Source organism: Triticum urartu, chromosome 1A, assembly GCF_056163025.1.
Source record: "Triticum urartu cultivar PI428250 chromosome 1A, HENAU_Tu73, whole genome shotgun sequence".
Classification (NCBI taxonomy): Eukaryota; Viridiplantae; Streptophyta; class Magnoliopsida; order Poales; family Poaceae; genus Triticum; species Triticum urartu.
The window spans coordinates 256,461,789-256,467,729 of record NC_141873.1 but is presented as its reverse complement, the minus strand read 5'-3'; positions in this window follow the sequence as shown (position 1 = coordinate 256,467,729).

The following is a 5,941-nucleotide window of genomic DNA, read 5'->3' as shown; positions in this document are numbered from 1 at the left end:
TACTACAAAGGAATAAATTTTATTTACTATCATGGTAGTTGTTAAACATTGAGAATGGTTGACAGCATCCTCAATCCCAATTAAGCATCATCATTAACAAAACCCAACAAAATTTAATTTAGAGTAACATGTTGAGATTCACATGATAATCCAAGTACTAGATACTCAAGATGTCCATAACCAGGGACACGGCTAACCATGATTAGTTTAATACAATCTGCAGAGGTTTGCGCACTTTTCCCCACAAGACTCGATCGCCTCCGTTTGGTTTCTCGCACTACATGGTGTTTGAGAAGACGGATGATCGAGACATAGTCTTTCAGAAGCACTAGCACCTTACGATGGATAGACCATTACACCTACTTTCCCGTACATTTGCTAGTCTACCCTGTAAGAGTTCGCACGACTTAATCAACTATGCCAGAGCCCATAATGGCTTGTGGCTGCACACGGAAGTTTCTAGTATGAAAAATCTCATGATCCCTTTGAGCCTGGGTGGCGGTCCAAAAGAAACAGGCAATCCTAGAATACCCAGGTACCTCAATCCACCCAGATGTGTATTTAAGTTGCCACCCTAGATAAACCATTAATTAACAAACTCACATATGTCATCGATATCAGTCACCCAATCCACGTCTACTAGCATAGCATGGCATAATGGCAAACGTAGAAGTAACTCCCAAAGGTTTGATAATAAAACAGGTGATAGGTACTATCTCAACTACTTCCCATCCCACAATTTAATTAGATCCTAATCATGCAATGTTTGAGGAATTGATCTAATGCAATAAAACTGGGCAGTAGAAAAGGTATGATCAAAGTAGTACTTGCCTTGCTGATGATCCGCGAAACCTAGAGATTCGAAGTAACAGGCAGCGCACTCCGGGTATTCTATCGCAGACAAACAAACAAGCATACAATAAGGACTCATCTAATGCACAGGTAAAACTCAAATAAGAGATCTAACCAAAAGGTTCAACTTAAGAACTCCGGTTGGCAAAAGGAATCAAATCAAACGAAGCAACGAAAGTCAAACGGCGAAAGAAAACAACTTCGTTCTACTAATCTGGATCTAAGGCAATTTTTACAGTAGAAAAAAACTTGTTTAAGTTGGTTAAAAAGATAGAGGGTTTCGAGACGAAACTCCAGGCGCTTGAATCGCCTGATTCCGATAAACGAGCGAAAACTTATACTAAAATGAAAATCGGATCAAAAATCGCGATCAGAAAAATCGCGGATTTAATCCGAGAAAAAGAAAAACGACGAACGGATTAATGAACGAACGTTCGCTAATAAACCTAAACCAAAAAAAGAACAAAAAACCCGATCTAATAAAAAAACCGAAACAAAAAAAACGACGAAAAAACCGAACGGTTTTTCAAAAAAAACGGCGGCACAGATTTCGAGGCGGACCTCGGGCGGTGGGTCGGCGAGGCGGCGGCGCGGCGGCTCCGGCGGCGGCAGGGTCGGGCGGCGCGCTAGTGTTTCGGGGGCGCGGGCGGGCTGGCTTCAGCTGGGCTCCCCCCCAGCTTATAAAGCCTACGCGGGCCGGAGTCCCGGTCGGACACGGCCCGTAGGTCGGTGCGATTTTTTTTAAATAATTACGTGCAGAAGAAAAATAAAAAGAAATACTAAACGGACTCTAAAAATCCCGAAATAAATTTTCCCGGGCTTCTAAAATCAAGCCGCACAAGGTGAACATTTATTTGGGGCCTAATTGCAATTTTGAAAAACGCACATTTTTCCTAAATTCAAATAAAATAACAAAAAACTCCGAAACAAAATCTTATTTGATTTTATTATTAAATCCTCAATATTTCTTTATTTTGGGAAAGTAATTTTATTCCCTCTCTCATATTTTTGTAATAGAAATAATTGATGATAAAATAATTAAAATCAAATGATCCTATTCTCAAAATTTGAGAAAACTCAAATATGAAAATAACGAAATCCCCAACTGTCTCTGTGGGTCCTTGAGTTGCGTAGAATTTCTAGGATCATAACCAAAAGAAAATAAAATATGATATGCATTGATGATCTAATGTATAACATTCCAAATTGAAAATTTGGGATGTTACAAACCTACCCCCCTTAAGATGAATCTCGCCCTCGAGATTCGGGTTGGCTAGAAAATAGGTGAGGGTGGTCCTTGAGCAAATCTTCCTCTCGCTCCCAGGTGGCTTCATCCTCCATGTGGTTGCTCCAATGAACTTTGCAAAACTTGATAACCTTGCTGCGACTGACTCGGCTGGCAAACTCGAGAATCTTAATTGGTTTCTCCTCATAGGTCAAATCGTTATCCAACTGAATTGCTTCCAATGGCACTGTGTCTCTCAAGGGTATGTCAGCCATCTCCGCGTGGCACTTCTTCAACTGAGAAACGTGGAACACATCATGAACTCCTGACAATCCTTCAGGCAATTCCAACTTGTAGGCCACTTCTCCCATACGTTCCAATACTCGGTATGGTCCTACAAATCGTGGCGCTAACTTTCCCTTAACACCAAAACGCTTTGTTCCCCGAAGTGGAGATACTCGAAGATAAACTTGGTCTCTGACTTCATAAACTGTCTCCTTGCATTTAGAATCTGCGTAGCTCTTCTGCCTGGACTGAGCTACCTTGAGCCTATCGCGAATCAATTTCACCTTCTGTTCAGACTCTTTAATCAAATCAGGCCCAAACAACTGGCGGTCTCCAACTTCGTCCCACGACAACGGTGTCCTGAACCTCCTTCCGTGCAAGGCTTCGAAAGGGGACATTTTCAAACTGGTTTGGTAACTGCTGTTGTAAGAGAACTCTGCATATGGCAAATTCTCGTCCCAACTAGATCCGTAATCTAGCGCACAAGCTCTCAGCATGTCCTCCAAAATCTAATTGACTCTCTCGGTCTGTCCATCTGTCTGTGGATGAAAAGCTGTACTGAATTCTAGCCTGGTTCCCAAAGTTTCGTGCAACTGCTTCCAGAACTTTGAGGTAAACTGGGTTCCTCTATCTGATACGATACTCCTCGGAACTCCATGCAGACATACGATCCTGGTCATGTATATCTTTGCCAACTTAGCACTGGTGTAAGTGGTCTTTACTGGGATGAAATGAGCTACTTTCGTCAACCGATCGACTACAACCCAAATCGAGTCATAGCCTGAACGAGTCATGGGTAATCCCGTGATAAAATCCATGCCTAACTTATCCCACTTCCATTCGGGTATCGGCAATGGTTGTAACAATCCTGCTGGCTTCTGATGCTCTGCCTTTACTCTCTGACACACATCACAAACTGCTACATACTCCGCAATATCCTTCTTCATTCCGGTCCACCAAAAAATATCCTTCAAATCCAAATACATCTTGGTATTTCCTGGGCGAATCGAATATGGTGAATCGTGTGCCTCTTGCAGAATCAACTTCCTGATCTCCGGGTCATTGGGCACATAAACACGGTCTTCAAACCATAGGGTGTCGTGCTCATCCTCACGAAATCCTTTAGCCTTTCCTTCGATTATTTTCTCCTTTATAGAGGCAATCTCCTTGTCAGTCTTCTAAGCTTCTCTGATTCTATCCATCAAAGTTGACTGAATTTCCAATGCTGCTACATAGCCTCTCGGGACTATTTCTAAACATAACTCTCGAAGATTTTCGGATAACTCCCTTGGTATTTCTCCCGTCATTAATGTATTGACATGGCTCTTATGGCTCAATGCGTCAGCTACTACATTAGCCTTTCCGGGATGGTAATGCAATCTCATATCATAATCCTTGATGAGCTCCAACCATCTCCTTTGTCTGAGGTTCAACTCCTTTTGCATGAAAATGTATTTCAAACTCTTATGATCCGTGTACAGCTCGCAATGGTTTCCAATGAGGAAATGTCTCCATGTTTTCAATGCATGCACTACGGCTGCTAACTCCAAATCATGCGTAGCATAATTCAACTCATGAGGCTTAAGCTGTCTTGAGGCATATGAAACAACTCTCCCTTCCTGCATAAGCACTGCTCCAAGTCCTCGACGTGAAGCGTCGCAATACACCTCATAATCCTTGGTCTGATCTGGCAAAATCAACACTGGTGAAGTTACCAAGCATTTCTTCAACTCCTGGAAACTAGCCTCACATTCCTCAGTCCATTTGAACTTGGTATCCTTCTTTAATAACTCTGTCATAGGCTTTGCAATCTTGGAGAAATTCTCAATGAATCTCTGGTAGTATCCTGCGAGTCCAAGAAAACTCTGGATCTCTCCAACTGTTGTTGGGGCTTCCCAATTTGTCACAGTATCAACTTTAGTGGGATATACTGATATACCTTCTCCGGATATAACGTGTCCGAGGAATCCTACTTCCTTCAATCAAAACTCACATTTGCTGAACTTGGCATACAACTGATGTTCTCTGAGCTTACCAAGTACCAAACGCAAATGCTCCTTATGCTCCTCTTCATTTTTCGAGTAAACCAGGATATCATCAATGAACACCATGACGAACTTATCCAAGAACTCCATAAACACTTTGTTCATCATGTTCATAAAATATGCAGGTGCGTTAGTCAGACCAAATGACATAACGGTATACTCGTATAGCCCATACCTGGTGGTAAAAGCTGTCTTAGGAATATCCTGTTCTCGAATCTTTAACTGGTGGTATCCTAATCGCAGATCGATCTTGGAAAACACTTTATCTCCTTGCAAACGATCAAACAGATCATTTATCATCGGTAGTGGGTACTTGTTCTTGATCGTTACTTCATTCAATCCTCGATAATCCACAACCATCCTTAACGATCCATCCTTCTTCTCCACTAGAAGTACTGGCGATCCCCAAGGCGAAGAACTTGGGCGAATATATCCCTTATCCAGTAACTCCTTAATCTGCTTCTTAATTTCCACCAAATCCTTTGCAGGCATCCTGTATGGTCTCTTTGATATTGGCCCTGTGCCTGGCAAAAGCTCATTCAAAAACTCAATATCTCTATCCAGTGGCATGCCTGGCAACTCCTCTGGAAATACTTTAGGGAAATCCCTTACCACTGGTACTTCCTCCTACACAACTCCTGTTAAACAATTTACTCGAGTCCCTTTTGGCACAAGTAGGGATACATACTTGATCCTTCTCCCTTCTAGGGTGGTAAGCAAAATTGACTTACTGGCGCAATCGATGTTTCCTCCATACATCAACAGCCAATCCATACCTAGAATTACATCCAATCCTTGTGATTCCAAAATGATTAAATCTGAGGGAAACACATGCCTACCTATACTCAATGGCACTTGAAAACATCCTTGACTGGCCATATACTCCGCTCCCGGTGAGCTTACTAGCATAGGTGTTCTAAGAACCTTAGTGGGCAGGTTATACTTATCCACAAATCCCCTTGATATGTATGAATGCGATGCACCAGTATCAAAAAGAACGAGTGCAGTAAATGACTTAACCAAAAACTTACCGATTACGGCATCCGGCTGCTCTTCAACCTCCTCCACGTTAACGTGGTTCACCAGTCCCCTATTGAAAGGGTTCGGCTTCTTCCCAGAACTTCCATTGCCATTCTGGCCTTCAGGACATTCATTGGCATAATGTCCGGTCTTCTGACACTTAAAGAAAGTGACTTGGCTCAGGTCCTTCTTGGTCGGGGTTGATGGGTTGGTGCGATTCTGGCCATTGCTTCCTCCATTCCCATTACCATTCTTGGTGCCATTGTGATTGTGCGAGCTACCTCCTCCATGGGTATGCTGAAAATGTCCTCCCGGTCTAGGGGTAAAACGTGGCTTCTGCTGAGCTCCTGAATTGTACTTCCCTTGTCCATACTTCCTCTTGCGATTCTCAATTTGCTGCTGCTTGCCTTTAATCATAAGAGCACGGTCTACCAACTCCTGGTAGTTGTTGAAGGTTGCTACCATCAACTGCATGCTCAACTCATCATTCAGTCCTTCCAGAAACTTCTCCTGC